We start from the raw sequence: 19,247 nt of genomic DNA, 5'->3' as shown, positions 1-19,247 counted from the left end.
GTTGGCCAGAAAATCTGGTCCACACTTTCGATGTTGTTACCAACAGCTGGTCATCTCATTCCAGATCCTTAAGGACACTTCCTTATTGCTATAATTAGTGTTAATTGTACCTTATTTGGCAGTATTAACAGACAGGTCAAAGACCAAGGTGCTGTAAAGTTAAATCCAGGTCCAGATCCAAACTCTCGCACAGTTCAGGAACATTCAGATCTTGAGTTTTCATCCTGGTTCATTTTAGAGATAAGAACCAGCTACAAAGTTTGGATCCTTCTGCTGCTGTCAGAGGGTAGCCCCAATCAGACACCTCAAGCAAGACAGGCAGGGAAACACCTAATTAGTGGATCCCACCAGGGCTCAGTCATGAGTGAAACACGAAGCAGCTTGGCAGTGTCACAATTTAGGCACCTGAGGGACTTTACTACTTGAAACTTAGGTGCCTTCAAGGTTAAGCGGCAGCTGAGCAGTGGTTTTGTGAATACCATTAGCACATAAACATTGAATTTAGGCACCTAAACAGACAAGCAAGCTCCTAATTGTCCACCCACCTTGTGAATCTAGCCCTATGTCTTCCTCTGTAGTTGGAAAGCTCTTACTTAGCAAATTTTGGGTGCTACACAAGGCTGTACCACAGCAAGAACAAGCAGCTAGGAGTCCACCTGTAACAATCCTCAGCTAACCCTCATCTGCCTTTGAGAACATTCTACCACTGATCAGCTGCTTGGCTAAGGAGCTTAACCCTCAACATATTTAAATTAGTTAAAGGGGAATGCTCAGGTTTCAGCTAATGCTAATTAGCACCTAGCAAATTGTTAGCTGACTCTCAGCTATCCTTTTTAATTATAGGCAGGACTGGTAACACAGTACTGGCATATCCTGAGTGCTTGATTTTGCAACCTTAATGTCCTTTTCACATACGTTTGGAGCATTTGCTATAGGCATATGTTATATTTACTTGAGGGGACTTGAGCCTTCAAAGTTATTATTCCACCACCTGTTGAGAGAACTATATTCACTTTTTTTAAAGTGCTTTTTGGGCCTAGTGCTATGTTTAAAAGAGCAATACTTTCTGAAGCAATTAATATCACCAGAGTCCAAACTGTCAACTCTAAAACCCCACATGCTGTTCAAAATAGGGTAGCTATTGCCAACATAATGCTCACGGACATTAAAAGGATAAAAACTGTATCAACACCCCCATGACTTCTGTTACTGTGCAATGGAGAAAGCTACAATTTGATCAAATACTAGGCCCTGACTTGTCCGATGGGCTTGCTGTGTGGAAGATCTTCTTCTGTTGTATGAAATCATTTTCCTTCAGAAACTGGAGAGCCTACATGGCTGCTTATAAACACTGAAAATGCAAAAGTTATCAGAGTTAAGCAGAAGAAACTTCTCTCAGCTTCTAGCCTCATATATCACAGTCTGAAAAGAGGGTGCCTTAATTATTCTGCTGATTTACAAAGCAACTAGCATCCTCTTTTAACCCAATCAATCTTTGGGCAGACTGTGGCCCTGATTATCCACTGAAGAAGCACTTAAAGCAAGTCCAGAGATGGCTGTAAGACACCTTTGCATCCCCCTGATTTGGAGTGGGACGCAGACAAGGTGAAGACTAGGGGAGTATTGTCTTGGGTGCTCTCAAGTCTGCATGCAGTTAGTAGGCGAGTTGCTTGACAGGTGGCAGAGCCATTGCAGCCGCCCTGGAAGCTTGGGAAGAGGAATTATGAGACGGCACTGGGAGGACCAATGCAGATTCTATGTCTGTGGTTGCTATCTTCACTGGCACTGCAATGGCAGAGAATGACACAGTGTTGAATGCCATGGTACTTAGTCTTGTTCAGTCATAATGGTGATGTGAATACTTGTGTACCATTGCATGATATTTTTATGGAGATATGCAGTGTTTTATAGGCATGTGGAGGGGTTGTAGTGGTGACTACAATAGGAAAGTGTGCTCACACAGCTCATTTTCCTCCATGAGCAAATTATGATTAAACAGAGCCTAGATCCAACCAGAGTCTCCAACGAATCAGGTGCTTCTCTATAAAATCAAAGGATCCCTCAATAACTTTGAGTTTTGAATACACTTTCTGTCTCCTCTGCCCTCATCCCAGTATTAAAAGCTTCCTTTCTTCTATTAGGTCCTTACCTTTAACTGCTCCAAAGCCTTACATTTTGACTGGAGTCTGGATGTGTGTAGCTGGCTTAAGCTCCTTGTGATCATGGGCTACAGGAAGTAATCAGGCCTAGACAGCATTCCACAGCTCCTGAATAAGCAGCCTCTGGCACACAACTGGAGCAGGTGCAGCCGGCTGCTGCTTCTATCGGCTCCCTTAGATCACTTTGGTAATTATTCGGAAGAGGAAGCAAAGCCTCACCAATACTTTGCAATCACATAAGCAGGCAAGCTACAAATTTGTAAACAAGGAGAGAGCCCATGGGAAATGTGGGAGAAGACAAATGCCTGAGGTGTGTCTAGAAATAGGAACAATTTGTCATAAATATGATGATTTCTCTATTCTTATGCAAAATGTACAAATCCAAAAGAATACTTTAGGTGAATGAGCTTCCACAATACAGTACAGATGATATTTCAATGGAAGCAGTCACCCATGGAAGGGTGGGAATAGCAACAGGTGTCTGAGAGATTACCAGGGAGGAGAAATATTACTAGGTCAAATTTAAATTTCACACTGGTGCACAAAACACTTCACATGAAGAGCTAAAGGTCTCACACCCACCGCATAAATTGTGCAGGATACATACACAGTTTTGTATAAGCACGATGAGGATGCGAAACAGTGGACAAAAAATGGACATTGTAAATAAATAAGTACCAGTGTTTGGTATCAAAGTCTGCTTAAATGTATCGGGTCAGTCACGTCATCCCCATTCTACTGCCACTAAGACATATGACCTAAGAAAAATGCACAAGGATGCGTTGTGTGTCTTACAGCCATTTCCTGGGAAATACAAGATTAAAGTGGGTACCACTATAGATCTCATAATACATTCTCCATGAACATCTCAATTGCACAGTAAGACTAATTGACTAAACAAGTATTGAACTTGGAAAATGCAGAGGTCCTATGGAGTGGGTAAGCTATTTGGCACAATTTGGGAAACCACATACAACAGCGCTGGGACTGTGTTTAGGTCCATGATATCTGAACATGGCAATGTAATGAGAGCATCACCTGTGTGCGGATGCAATTATTAAATTAGTTAATGCCCAAACTTTTAGTGTCCTGGATACCAGATCTGGTAGATAAAAATGCTTATAGAAAATTCAATGCTAAACAGGTTTAGTACACCCAAAGGAGATAAAGATTCATCCACTTACTCTATGGTGTTCAGTCAGCCCAATTAGTGTTTCAGAAGAAAGTGGACAACACCTATGACAGGTTTCATGAGGTTCCAGCCATTGTGGAAAATATGTTGGTGTCAGTGCTACTGTTCAAGAATATGAAGCCAATCCAGTGGTGCTGTAATAATTATATAGTGGGGTGCTGAAAGCCATTTTTCCAAAGGGTAAACTCTGTATATAATGGAAACCACTTCATGCCCAGGCAGCAACACCCCCATCACCCATGAACCAATCTACATGTCATGCTCCCAGAGCATGTGGAAAAGGGAGTCAGATTAAATCTGGACAAATGCCTATTCCAAGCAACTGAAGTATTTTCTTCATATTCTCTAAGGGACAGAAATAAAAGCTGATGCTGGAAAAGTGGCAGCAATCACTCTGATGGGACCACCAGAGTATTGTGCTGAGTTAGAAAATATATAAGGAATAGCAATTTGCCTTGTCGTGTTTATACTACACCTTGTAGAAATGTTGACATAGATAAGAGATCTCCTGAGAAAATATTCAGTTTCCACGGGATGGTCATCATTATTCTGACTTCACCAAAATGAAACTAGTTGCCAAGGGGAGGTATATTGGTACAGGATGATATTTAAAAGAGGTAATAGTTAAGATGGATGCATCCAAACAAGGACTTGGAAACATGCAAGAAGAGAATCCAATGGTTTATCCATCCCTGTCTCTCATAACCACAGAAATAAATCATGCCCAATTTGTGAAAGATATATACACATTTGATTGTAAGTACTTCCACCCATCTGAGTGTGAGACATTTATGTCCCTTGTGACATGCCATCTTTCCACAATGGATAATAAAAACTACTTGATTGTCACCTGTTATAGTCATTTTTTTAAGCTGGAAGAAACGAGAAGCACAACGGGTAAGACTCTCAGATGGTGTAAACTGATCTAACTTCACTGAGGTAAAAGGAGCAGATTTACACAAGCTGAGGATCTGCTCCCAAAGCTGTCAGGGATTGCCTCCAGGATAAAGCCCTGCCAAGAAGTGAAGAAATTACATTGTGCAGAAACATTATACATTTCCAGCAAGCTGATCTCTAAAGTGAGAGAATTCATACACGACCACTATGAAAATAAGCCTTGACAACAGTTTTGCATTAAAGTTACTCATTATCTTCCCATCACCGTGTTTAAGAGAGAGATGTGACAAGTAACTGTACGTGAAACGGGCAGCACTGCTCTTGTTTAACAGAACCGGCAAGCAGAAGAGGCACTCTGTAAATTAATATTAGAGAATTATTAAAATGGCTTTTTTACTTCTGCTTTTAGAACATGTTGTTTTTATTTCTGAATAGAAATAAAAGGACTTTCATGGCTTAAGATATACAGGCAAAACAGAGAGGTTTGCCACATTTTTTTGTTAAGGAAGCATAAAGGATTTAGTTTAGTCCTCTTACTTTGTAGCTGACTTGATATAGATCTCTGCCTGTTACAAAATGTGTTTATTCTCTTGGAAACAAGGAGACTTTGATGTGAGCTAATCGTTCTTCAAAATTTGTAAGACAATCAATAAAGAGGTTCAAAGTAAGTTTTTATTATGGTGTATGCTTCACAAACATAATAGACAGTTAAGACATTAGGAGTAAATGCACTGAATGCATCCGATGAAGTGAGCTTTAGCTCACGAAAGCTTATGCTCAAATAAATTTGTTAGTCAAAGGTGCCACAAGTCCTCCTTTTCTTTCTTTAGGAGTAAGTGGAAAATTCAGGCAGGACATTATTCTACTGAAAGAGTAATAAATAAGTGGCCAGAAGGGACCATGAAAATAAATAGAAGAAATGGGTATGAGAGACAACAGCTGGGTACATGGTATCTCTGGAGTAGGAAAGAATATGGGTTGTGCTGAAAGATCGGTAAGATGAAGACACATGCATTATTTGACTGTATGAACTGTGAAAATTTTGAATATTTATCTACCTTCTCTTAACTGTTCATTTCAAGAGTTAAATTTAACTAGCATTTCTTTGAGTTTATATGTATGAAAACTATACTGGCCTCCATTTCCCATTAGGATGCAAGTGAGATATTGATTTTGAATGATAATCTCTCCTATGATTTGGGACCTTCATTCCAAAGATACCTTCTTTCTCTCTGCATACAAGTTAAGGTGGTTGAGATCAGATGAAGGACTCTAGTGCATGGTTTCTAGATTGGAACAACTGAAGTCTGGGTATTCTTGATAAGGGCCTATGGCACTAGAATTCACTTCACTGACAGAGTGCAAGGTTGTTGACCATAAATAACTAATTAAAACCCTCAGTTTTGTCAAGCTTTTTCCTGAGTGATGGAACTGGAAAGTCTGCTACTGCTGAGAGGCAGCTAACTCTTCATTGCTAACATTTTTAAACAAAGTTTTGTATACTTTTATAAATTTTGTGCACGTACTTAGAAAATGGTTTGGCAGCAGTATGCTACATCCCGACTAAGTAAAATAAATATATAAAATATCAGAAAAGAGAACAGATTGTTCTAATTAAAGCAGGAAAACAGTATTTTATGGCATTGTTCAGTATTGTGCAGTGACATAGTTATGTTGTCAGCTAAAGATCTTACTTAAATAAGAAGGATAACAAAGGGCATGTGATAATTAATATTAACCGACAACATCATGGGAGATTCTTAAACTAAACCATACTCTAGAATTGTCTAACAGATCAAATCTAAAGTAAGTGACAGAGGCTAATTCTGGTGGTTGTTACTTCTGATTTTGTATCATCGTAAAATTTCAGTTGTTTTACTCCACATTTCAAAGACCTATATCATCTGGTAGAACATTATAAGGAATTACCACCTGGGAAATATATGCACATATTTGCAAGGCAGGATGCAATGGAGGCTGATCTGGTTGAGTGAGCACCATCAACTGCTAAGGTGGTCATGTGTTTTAAATTTACAATTGCTATATTTCCATAGTGAAATTTTTGCCACCGTTTATACCCAGGGAAATATTGACACATTCCCAAGAGCTTGGACATGGGAAATTATTTGTCTGAAAACAGAAAATAAGAGAATAAGGAAATAGAATTTAAGGATATAGGAAGCTCCATTTTCCTTGGAACATAATTTTTGGGTACACCACTTCATTAAATATTAAAATTTATATTTTTTACAATGCACAAAAGCATGTGAGGTGCTTCCCAGAAAGAAAGAGAAACTGGTCCCTTTCCCGAATTTCTTACTACCAAAATCACCAATCCTGCAAAGACTTGCATACATAAATTGACTTTATATACATGAATAAAGTGAAGCATATGAGCAGGGCCCTACCAAATTCATGGTTCATTGTGGTCAGTTTCACAGTCATAAGATTTTTAAAATAGTAAATTTCATGATTTCAGCTATTTAAATCTGAAATTTCACGGGGTGGTAATTGTAGGATCCTGACCCCAAAAATAGAAGTTGGGGGGGGGGGGGGGGGTTGTGGTACTGCTACCCTTACTTCCGTGCTGCTGCTGCTGGCGGTGGCGCTGCCTTCAGAGCTGGGCAGCTAGAAAGTGGCAGCTGCTGGCCGGGAGCCCAGCTCTGAAGGCAGAACCAGCAGCAGCGCAGAAATAAGGATGGCATGGTATGGTATTGCCACCCTTACTTCTGCTGTCTGAAGAGCTGGGCCCTCAGTCAAGCAGCTGCCACTCTCCAGCTGCCCAGCTCTGAAGGCATCAGTGCAGAAGTAAGGGTGGCACGGTATGGTACTGCTACCCTAACTCCTATGCTGCTGGCACCCGACCAACAGCCACTGCTCTCTGGCTTCCCAGCTCTGATGGCAGTGCAGAATTAAGGATGGCAATACCATGATCCCCCCTAAAATAAACTTGTGACCCCCCCCCCGCAACTTCCTTTTGGGTCTAGACCCCCAATTTGAGAAAGTCTGGTCTCCCTCGTGAAATCTGTATAGTAGATGGTAAAAGCACACAAGAGACCACATATCACAGGGGAAGATCAGATTTCATGATCCATGATGCGTTTTTCATGGCCATGAATTTGTTAGAGCCCTACATATGAGTAAATCTTTGCAGGATTGGGGCCTAAATCATGCAATCTGAACACTGCATGCACATTCTTACATGTGCTACTCCACGCAGTTGTAAGAGTCCACCCATGTGAATCAGTTGCAGGATCAAGGCCTATGTTCAGACATGGCATAATGAGTAAGGGTAACAAATGAGTAAGTGTAACAAAAAAGAGTGGGGAGGACAGTGATTAGAGATATATTATCAGATGGTGATTCAGTTTAGGTACATTCACATCATCTATTGTCTCTTCTAATGAAATTGTAACCTCTTTAGGGCCATGACTAGGGTTTGTAGGTGCTATGAGAATACAAATAATAATCTTGATGTTTCGATATATGTTTGTAATATTCATAGAATATCAGGGTTGGAAGGGACCTCAGGAGGTCATCTAGTCCAACCCCCTGCTCAAAGCAGGACCAATCCACAACTAAATCATCCCATCCAGGGCATTGTCAAGCCTGACCTTAAAAACCTCAAAGGAAAGAGATTCCACCACCTTCCTAGGTAACGCATTCCAGTGCTTCACCACCCTCCTAGTGAAAAAGTTTTTTCCTAATATCCAACCTAAACCTTCCCCACTGCAACTTGAGACCATTACTCCTCGTTCTGTCATCTGCTACCACTGAGAACAGTCTAGATCCATCCTCTTTGGAACTAATTTTCAGGTAGTTGAAAGCAGCTATCAAATCCCCCCTCATTCTTCTCTTCCGCAGACTAAACAATCCCAGTTCCCTCAGCCTCTCCTCATAAGTCTTGTGCTCCAGTGCCCTAATCATTTTTATTGCCCTCTGCTGGACTCTTTCCAATTTCTCCACATCCTTCTTGTAGTGTGGGGCCCAAAACTGGACACAGTACTCCAGATGAGGCCTCACCAATGCCGAATAGAGGGGAACGATCACGTCCCTTGATCTGCTGGCAATGCCCCTACTTATACATCCCAAAATGCCATTGGCCTTCTTGGCAACATAGGCACACTGTTGACTCATATTCAGCTTCTCGTCCACTGTAACCCCTAGGTCCTTTTCTGCAGAACTGCTGCCTAGCCACTCGGTCCCTAATCTGTAGCAGTGCATGGGATTCTTCCGTCCTAAGTGCAGGACTCTGCCCTTGTCCTTATTGAACCTCATCAGATTTCTTTTGGCCCAATCCTTTAATTTGTTTACGTCCCTCTGTATCCTATCCCTACCCTCCAGCATATCTACCTCTCCTTCCAGTTTAGTGTCATCCACAAACTTGTTGAGGGTGCAATCCACGCCATCCTCCAGATCATTAATGAAGATGTTGAACAAAACCGGCCCCAGGACCGACCCTTGGGGCACTCCGCTTGATACCGGCTGCCAACTAGACATGGAGCCATTGATCACTACCCGTTGAGCCCAATGATCTAGCCAGCTTTCTGTCCACCTTATAGTCCATTCATCCAGCCCATGCTTCTTTAACTTGCTGGCAAAAATACTGTGGGAGACCATGTCAAAAGCTTTGCTAAAGTCAAGGAATAACACATTCACTGCTTTCCCCTCATCCACAGAGCCAGTTATCTCATCATAGAAGGCAATTAGATTAGTTGGGCATGACTTGCCCTTGGTGAATCCATGCTGATTGTTCCTGATCACTGTCCTCTCTTCTAAGTGCTTCAGAATTTATTCCTTGAGGACCTGCTCCATGATTTTTCCAGGGACTGAGGTGAGGCCGACTGGCCTGTAGTTTCCCGGATCCTCCTTCTTCCCTTTTTTAAAGATGGGCACGACAATAGCCTTTTTCCTGTTATCCAGGACCTCCCCCAATCGCTATGAGTTTTCAAAGGTAACGGCCAATGGCTCTGCAATTACATCCGCCAATTCCTTTAGCACTCTCAGATGCAGTGCATCCGGCCCCATGGACTTGTGCTCGTCCAGCTTTTTTAAATAGTCCCGAACCACTTCTTTCTCCACAGAGGCCTGGTCACCTCCTCCCCATGCTGTGCTGCCCAGTATAACAGTCTGGGAACTGGCCTTGTTCATGAAGACAGAGGCAAAAGAAAGCATTGAGTACATTAGTTTTTTCCACATCCTCTGTCACTAGGTTGCCTCCCCCATTCAGTAAGGGGCCCACACTTTCCTTGACTTTCTTCTTGTTGCTAACATACCTGAAGAAACCCTTCTTGTTCCTCTTAACATCCCTTGCTAGCTGCAACTCCAAGTGTGCTTTGGTCTTCCTGATTTCACTCCTGCATGCCTGAGCAATATTTTTATACTCCTCGCTGGTCATTTGTCCAATCTTCCACTTCTTGTAAGCTTCTTTTTTGTGTTTAAGATCAGCAAGGATTTCACTTTTAAGCCAAGCTGGTCGCCTGCCATATTTATTATTCTTTCTATACATCGGGATGGTTTGTTCCTGCAACCTCAATAAGGATTCTTTAAAATACAGCCAGCTCTCCTGGACTCCTTTTCCCTTTATGTTATTATTCTCCCAGGGGATCCTGCCCATCAGTTCCCTGAGGGAGTCAAAGTCTGCTTTTCTGAAGTCCAGGGTCCGTATTCTGGTTATTGTGATTATTGACTCAGTTTTTGTAGGCACATCCGTATGCTATGTGCAGCGTACAAACAAGTCAGGGATGCTGGTGTTTTAATGTCTGCAAAGTGCCATACCCATCTATAAAATGGTATTGGATAAACAAGACTAATATTGATATTTTTTGTACTGCAAACTGGAGCACCATGCAAAATTTTCTTCATGAAGTGGCACAAAGCGACATGTGAGTATGTACAGACTATTCCGTTAAAACAGCGCTTGACTCCAACTTAAAGGGATACTTCTGAAGGCTGTTTTGGAGAAGAACTCATTTCAGACACCATTGTTATTTATCAACTTCAAGAAGCAAGCCTAAGTGCAGAAGGCAAGAGAATTATGAGAGTAGTTGAAGCGTATTATTTCAGCACCTTGTCAAATGCTTGTTCTTGCTGAGAGAAAAAGTAAATTCTATAATGATCAAACAAGCCTAAAAGTGCCCCAAAATGGGACTGGGTGAAACAGAAGTTACATATGTGCTCTCCTCTGCAAGTGCTTTAGTGAAAATTCATCTTTAAAAACAAAGGTCTTCTTCAACTCCAGTGACTACGATCAACAAAAGCTGATTAAAAGTGACAGTGTCTGCTTTTCCCTTCTCCTGGTCTCTGATCCACGCGTGCTGCCTTCCCATCACATTTGTGCACACAGCTCCTGGGATGCTGGTTACTGGCTCTCTGGTTCTTTTCACTTCCAGAACTTCAGGCTCTGAGAGGTATAATTTATTACTTCACAGCTGCAGTCTTTTTACTCGTACTTTGTCACCATTACCAGCTTGATCCAGTGCCTTTCTTCCGAAAACCAAGTAACCTTCATATCTATCATCTTGGAGTGACAAAAGTTCAGGGGTTAAATGTCACATTATTCAGCCTTTGGGTGTCCAGGCTTTTGTGAAAAGTGACAGGAATATTAATCTGTATTTTTACTAGAAAGATAGAACAGAAATAACAGAAATATTAATATACCCTAAAATGGTATGTTAACGTTTTACAAGCAAAAGCATCCTCTATTCTTGTTGGTGAATAATAAATAACCATTAACTTTGAGGTGACTGATTTTTCTACTGCAACTGTGCAGTTTGTTGTACATCAGCTGCCAACATTTTTAAAATACACTTGTCATAAAAAACTATTCACTGTGATTCATTAATTATCACTTAGGTGCAGTTAACTACTAGTTTGTCACTGTTAAGTGCTCTTTTCTTTATTTCAGGCTTTTAACTGCCAAATAAACCAGTAAATAATGGTAACAACTGGTTTCCCAGAAATCATTGTTCAAATGATCAATATCGCCTTTTTTAAAATCATTTTGTTGTCCTTTCCTTGTCCTTGCCTGAAATTCAGTTCTATAAGCCAAGAGGATTTGAAACACATACAACAGTGCAGTAACCAGCCATGGCAATGTAAATTGGACACACTAATCATATAAAGAACAAAGAACAACACAATTATATATACACAGCAAAGTATCCTCAGAAATGATCAAAATAACAATTTATGTTCAGCAAATTTAAGATGCTACTAACTGCAGGCTGAGTAGATAAAGATCAACTTATACTTAGTAGGAAAACATACCACAAACAAAGAAGGCAAACTTCATCTTAAAAAGAGAAATGACATGATTACAATTCCCTGCCCTACATCCTAAATGTGCAGTCAACCTTTTTACTCAGCCTTTAGTCCTGCTTAAATTGCCTTTCTTGCTTCTTCTTTTCTGAACAGAGTCCCTTTTTATAAAGAGGTTCTGTTTTTTTTGTCTAACTGATTAGGGACATCCGTTACATTTGTTCATCTTTAATATTTTGAGAGTGGAAATTCTGAATGATGAAAATCAAAGAAGGAGAGGCATTTTATTTCAAAATTCAGTTTTTTGGTTTTCCGCCTTCAGTCAGTGCCAGAGCTATTGTAAAGAAAATTTGATGAGGCAGCCAATACAAAGGAACCCCAAATCTTAATTTAGAATCCCATGTGTTCCAGAACTTGAATTGAAGTCTGATCCTCTTCAAAATGAAGACAACAGGGGTTTGCCATTGACTTGAATGGAGGCCAGAACAGGCCCTTTGTGTTTGATTTTAATACAGGAGCAGTTCTTACATATCAGAACTATTGCCCCTGTCAGTTCCTTGCAGCAGCACTGTCTCCGGGAGCAACAATTCAGCAGTGGGAAATAGATGAGGGACCATCAGCAACAGGCCCTCATGTGTAGGACACTTGAAATAACACTATAAGAAGAGAAGGGGAAACTGATTGGGATAGAAGACACTGTACACAAATTTTACTTTCAGATCATAGTTTCTTACTACATACTAGAATACTTCCAATCTACAGCAATGTGTATATATTGGTCAGTTACCATATCTATTCTATATATTAACTACTCATAAATAAAAATGATATTAAAAGACTATTGTTAAAGTAACAAAATCAAACACTCAGAAGTTAGGGAATGCCAGAATTAAGATTACTTTTGCATTCTACTAGCACAAAACCCAGCAGGACCAAGTCAGCACTGAGCCTGAGAGGACAGTAAAGCCTAGCACCTTTTCAGTGCTCCTACTAGGAACAAGGCTGCTGGGTACAGTCTTATGGACACAAGAACACAGAGGAAAGTGAGGCTACATCTACACTATCGCCGGGATCGACGCTCTGAGCTCGATCCATTGGTGGTCCATTTAGCGGGTCTAGTGAAGACCCGCTAAATTGACAGCAGATCGCTCTCCAGTCAACACCTGTACTCTACCCCCGACGAGAAGGGCAAGGTAAATCAACATGAGAGTTTCTCCCATCAACCCCCTGCAGTGTAGATCATGCAGTAACTCGACCTAAGGTATGTCGACTCCGCCTACGTTATTTGCGTAGCTGCAGTTGCGTAGCATAGATCGGCTTACTGCGGTAGTGTAGACATACTCTGAGGGTGAGATAGAAAACAGAACTAAATAAAAAAAACCAAGAATTATATTTAAGAGGTAGTATGGGAAGCAAAGTAGAGGAACCCAAAGAACTACCAGCTAGCAGATAAGTTTTTTGGATGAAAAAACACGTTTGCATAGGGATCAGGGTGCAAAAAGGAAAATTCCTAAATCTGGGTGGGAAGGAAGATTATCCCATTGCTGTGAACTTAGAAAATGGTGCTGCAAGCTCCAAAAACTGAGGGAATAAATACTGCCTAACTCAGGTGGAAAGGAAAGAGACAGCAAGGAGAGCATCTCTGCGCTGTGATGTCATCCTGTCAACACAAAGCCCAGCACTGTGAAGTCAGTCCCAAGAGAACATGAAGACTGGCCTTCTTTTCCAGGAGGGACTCAGCAGCTCAAAAGTGTGGGAGCAGAGTAGCTGGCCGCACAGTTTCATGGTCACATAGACACAGAGGGGCAAGTCAGGAAGAAAGTGAAAACTATAAAAGAAAAGAGTTACCAGTTAACATGGGAGGAAAAGATGAAAAACCCAGTTAAGACATTGGAAAGAAATACATTTTTTTGAGTGCAGAATAAGAGTGCACGTGTGTGTGTGTAAAAACCATTTAGGGCACAAACAGTGCAACGGACTCAGGGGAATCCCTAAATCAAGTGGAGCTATGAAGATTTGACTCATTGCAGAGTGTTGGGCAGATGATGGTGTGAGCTCCATGTATCCTGGGGTTTTTCTGATGCTAGGAATGGTGATTCTGTGAGTTTTTCTAACTGCATTAAAAGACCAGTAAAACAATAATATAAGCAAATAAATTAAGCTGCACTGGTTCAGAGGAATAAGATAGGATTTGAGTCTCTTGGGGAGTTTGCCAGCAGGGAGTTGCATCACGTAGAATAGGAGCTTTGAGTGTCCAGTAGTTTGTCAGGGAACGACTGGCACAGAGGAAGCAGTGGCTTGAGGGCTCCTATAGAATTGGGCTGTGTTGGGGAATGGACTGAGACTGCTAGTGTTCTGCTGAGCCTCTGCATCTCACAGCCAGACTGAGAAATTTCCCTTTTCCCTCTTGAAACAGAAATTAAATTACGGCACCTTCAAATCTGAAGGGAGCTATCTTCTACCTCCAAAAAACTGTCAGAGGGAGCCCTGTGGGAGTGGATGGATCCTAGGAAAGTCCAAGCACCTAGGAGATGCTGGATAGAACAATTCCACTGAAAATTGCTGCAGGGAGAGTAAAATTAGCGGTGATGGAAAACAAAAGCTACAGCATTATTATTGGAAACAGTTGCTATAAACCACACTGACTTATCTCGCAATCTATTTTCTCCCAACACACATACGACTAGTGGGTAAGAGCTGACTTCAGAGATGATAAAACCCCTTCACATGCCCCATGACTGTAAGAGATGGAAGCATGTCGCTAGCACTAGCTGCTACGTTGAATCTAGACTGAAGGGTTCACCCTCTAGTGCCTGTCCAACCTGTACCAGTTGGTCAATTGTAAGGAGGGAGGAGAGCATACCTCTTACAGAGGATAAACAACAACGCCTGGTCACTCAGCATGTGGCAGGGGAGTGGCCACACTGTGGAACTAGCCCAGGTCACAGTGTAGGAGGGGGAGGCGCTAGCTCTGTGTCACTAAGGACACCTTGGCTTAATGCTCTGAGCTGAAAAGGAGTGAAAGAGGAAGAGAGTCAGAGGGAAAAGAAATTCCACCTTTTCCAGGGAAAACTCATGGGCAATGACAATGTTTCTATACTCAGTCATCCCACTGGGGTTTTGCACCGTAGCTTTGTGGGGAAGGAAGTGGGTCCCCCTTATCTCACTGACCACCCTTATTTAAGCCCCTGTTTGGGGAGACTGAGATGGGAAATGCAGAAGCTCCTCAGACTATTAGGTCTTGAGGCTCTGGAGATTTGTTCCAGTGCTGAGTTCTGTATATGGAACAGGAAATGAACTGTATGCAGCTTTGTCTGCCCCAAACTTCTGACGACAGTGAGTCAGATGCCCCCAAATCATGAAACTGTTTCCTAAATCAAGAAGTCACATTGGAAGAAAGAACAATTTTTCAGGCAATCTATCAGGAGACTATAATTCCCTTCCTTTAGCTTTCTCAGCTGGGCTTGTGGTGAGTTCCTGAGTGGGTTTTGTATTGACTAAACTCCCGGACAGATGGAAAAGAACTGCATCAAAGTCCCAAGGATGGCAATTTGAAGTCCATGCTGATCATCTGGTACCAGGTTTTAGCCTGGCTGGGTTGCCCACAAAGGGAGAAAAAGGAAGAAATCCTCTAACAGGGTGCCCCCTTGATGCCTGTCTTCCTCTGCACATACAGATCACTTGGGGAGACTCCACTTGTAAACACCACATGTGGTTTATTTACAGCAGGGGTGGCCAACCTGTGGCTCCGGAGCCAAATGCGGCTCTTCAGAAGTTAATATGCGGCTCCTTGTATAGGCACCAACTCCGGGGCTGGAGCTACAGGTGCCAACTTTCCAATGGGCTGGGGGGTGCTCACTGCTCAACCCCTGGCTCTGCCACAGGCCTTGCCCCCACTCCACCCCTTCCCACCCCCTTCCCTGAGCCTGCCGTGCCCTCGCTCCTTCCCCCCCCCCCCCGAGCCTCCTGCACACCACTAAACAGCTGATCAGGAGGTGCGGGGAGGTGCTGATCGGCGGGGTTGCTGGTGGGCGGGAGGCGCTGGGAGTGGGGGCGGGAAGCTGATGGGGGGCTGCTGACGTATTACTTTGTCTCTTTGGCAATGTACATTGGTAAATTCTGGCTCCTTCTCAGGCTCAGGTTGGCCACCCCTGATTTACAGTGATTCCCTGTCACCTTCACAGCATTCTACAGTATCCTGTCCCCAACAACACCTAATTCCTTAAACCCAGGATAAGAGAGACAGATCTTTTCCAGCTCTGGCTCTCAAAGCTTATCTGCCTGTCTTACGCTGGTTCTCTCTCCCCTTCCACTTCCTTCCTGTCTTCTACTACTCCCTGAACAAATGGATAATTAGAGCTTTAAGTCTACCCAGCCCGTTCTAGTCTGTGAATAAGGCACATCTTTGCCAGTTAGGTTTACTCTAAAGTGATTTAATTGGCGCTACAATGATCAGAGTGCTGGCACAGCTGTGGTTGCCCAGCACTCTATCACAGATCCCCATCTCCAGGGTGTTGTGTATCATTTGGAGGTCAGATCAATCTCTGCTGGCCCCAGGTGGATAGTACATGTAAGGTTCCACTGTGCTGGGTGCCCAGAGAGTGTTATTTCTCCAGGATGTTGTGGAGGCCAGGACCACTGTCTGTTCATCCTAGACAGACGGTGCATGAAAAGCAAGGCCTTGTGGACATTCAGGCCTTTTAACCAATTTCAAAGTCTCACTGGGAAGGCAATTTGAAATCCCATGTTAATATTATGGTAATTTGGGTCAGCCTGGCTAGGTGGGTTTCAAAGAGAGAAGAAGGAAAGGGTCTACAGGTGTCTGACGACTATTACATCTTAGGGTGTGATGGATCACATGGAGGACAAGACTAATGTCCGATGAAGCTGGTTTCATGAAAGGCAGGGCCCCTTGAGGCAACCAGAGGCCATTATATCTCCTGGATGCTGCTGCTCCTGGGTGAATAATACATCAAATGCTTGATCACAAAGGGAGAAAAAGAAAGTGGTCCCTGGGTGGCTGGAGAACATTGCACCTCCAGGGCACTGCAGACACATGGAGGCCAGGATTGGTCTGCTGCTCCTGGGCAATTGGTGCTTGGTCAGGCCCTCTCCAGATGTCCAGAAGCCATTTCATCTGCACAGCTCTGTGGATTGTGTGAAGACCAGGACCAATCTCCACTTGTCCTGGAAGCACAGTGTGTGAAATGTAAGGCTGTTTTGGGTACCCAGTGGTTACTGTGTCTCCTAGCAATGGAGGGTAGTGTGTAGTCTAGGACTAGGGTCTGCTGGTCCTGGATAGATAGAGCATGAAAGGCAGGTCCCTACAGGCATCCAAGTCTGTTAATTAATTTAAAAGGGTTAAATGCAGGCAATTTAGATTTCCATGCCAATCTCATGGTCCTTGGGCCATCTTGACAAGGTGGACATAGGTTAGTATCATTCCAAAGTGCCTGGCCATCTGCTGTCCCCCATTTGTCAATATTCAGGGGATACCAGAGGCTACAACTATCTGAGAAAATTCCTTAAGGGGGCCCTCTGTAAAGGAACAAGATTCTTAGCAATGTGTCCTTAGAGAAATCTCTAAGGGGGAGGGGAAGAGGTAGTGCTGACTCAGGTTCCCCTAGTGGGGGATAGATGGCTTCACTCTCTTACTGAGCTTGTACAGAGTCTTGGATGCCTTTTCACCTACCAGATGCGACCCTAATTGTGTGACCTAGCATGCAGAACAGGCCAGGAAGCCTTCTCCCAACTCACTGGATCCCTTCCTCCTCCCAAAGGTGGGGCCACAAAAGGGGGTTTCCTTCAGTCCCACCTTGCCTTGCCTCCCAGTGAAGAATATCTATAATGCTTAAGGCCATCCAGTGCACCTCTGGCTTCCGACCAACTGCCAGCTAATGGTGTATTGCATGTCCCCCCACAAAATGTCCAAAGGGGTGAGTATTGAGGGTAATTGGTGAGAGAGTCTGAGGTGAAAACTAAGCAGAATATACACAGTTCAACATCCTAATGTCCTCCTGGAGGAACTGGCCCAGATATGGTGTGAGCCCCTCATTGAGAAAAGCCTCTGAAGGTACATCTACATGGGGATAATAGCCCTGTGGCATGGCCATGCCTTGACTGTGTCAGCTGACTTGGGCTCAGTGCTAAAAATTGCTGTGTAGATGTTTGCCCTCCATCCTTGCAAGGTCCCAGAGCATGGGCTCCAGTCCCAGCCCAGATGTGTACATGGCAATTTTTCAGCCGTGGAGCACAAGCCCCACAAGCACAAGGCCAGCCATGGGTCTTTTATCCCAGCGTAGACATAACCTGAGTGCCAAGTCCTACTGTTACTTCCTTGTTGTGAGAGTTGGTAACTGCCAAGCTAAGATCCCCCTGCTTTGTTCAAGTGGAGGGTGATCCCTTTCCCCCCTTATTATCGATGTATACTTAGAAAAAGTATTGCAACCCATATTTTGGTATTGAGGTTGCTGTTGTCTCATTTAAGCATTGCATTTTCTATCAGTAGTTCCTTCGCATGCACTGTCACTACCCTTCTTACCTTGCACTTTTGCCAACTTGTGGCAAATTGGATAAACATATCACTATAGTTCATAAGTATATGTGGTATCGGGGTGGTGTGCAACAAGTGTGATAACATTCCCACTTGCACTGTACAGGCTACTACTATGGCAAGTATGAGACCAAAGAACAGATCTGACTGAATAGCGCTTCAGCTGTTGGCATCTGAGATTGAACACTCAGCTCTGCTGAATACCAAGCCAATTGATACTCTTAACTGCAGCTACTGCTCTTTCAGAACTGCTTTACAGGGGTGATAGAAAATGCTCAGCCAAATTCCAGCCATTTACATAGGGATTAAGCAATGAGATCCCCTCTTCTCTGTCCTAGGTTGCCCAACCAAGGAAATGCTGTGTGTGGGCTAGACTATGAATGACTTTGTTAACCCTGGTTCCTGTTCCAGTCCATTTTTTTTTCCTGGAGGAAATTACTGGCTGCTATGTGAGCAGGTTTCGGAGGTGTAATATGGGGGAAGCTTACAATGATACGGTGCTTTGGAGCATGGCTGATGAAAGATGACAAATTACTGATCTGAATGGCCATAACAACATAGAAAACTTTCGGAAGAAGGCCTAGCAGGGAATTAGTCCAGCCACAGGAGTCTTCCACCGCGGCCTTTGTGAGGGCAGAAATAAACAGTTAATTGTAAGCCCAGGCCCTAGGTCAGGGTGGGGCAACAGTGAGTCAGGTGCTCAGGCCCTCAGGCAGGGGCTGAGCAATACCAGTATATAACAGTGAGCCCAGGCCTGAGGTCCAAAGGCCTGGGAGATGGGGATAGTGCCAACCACAAGTTGAGTTGCTGGGGAGGGAGTAGTGGGGGGGAACGCAGGCCCTCCCACTCCACTGCATCCCAGCCCAGGGCCCTAGCAGCGACAGAAGACCCGCTGCTGCGTCAGTGGGGATCCTGGCCGCAACACACTGACATGGGTTCTGGCAGTGGTGCAGCCAGACTGGGGTCGGCTGTCCCCAGGCTACTTCTGCACTCCCCCTATTGAGGTACCTGGGTCAGGATGGTGTCCTCAGGGAGGTCCAGCACCATGGGTTCCTCGGGATTGCTGGTGCAGGGCAGGCTTGTCAACTCCTCCAGGTAACTGGCCTGGGACAGGCCCAGCCAGCCCTTGGATCTGCTGCAGGTTGCTGGGGCTTGCCAACTGGGAGGTAGGCCGGAGGCATCTGGT

Source organism: Eretmochelys imbricata, chromosome 2 (genome assembly GCF_965152235.1).
Source record: "Eretmochelys imbricata isolate rEreImb1 chromosome 2, rEreImb1.hap1, whole genome shotgun sequence".
Lineage (NCBI taxonomy): Eukaryota > Metazoa > Chordata > Testudines > Cheloniidae > Eretmochelys > Eretmochelys imbricata.
This window is presented reverse-complemented; position numbering follows the sequence as displayed.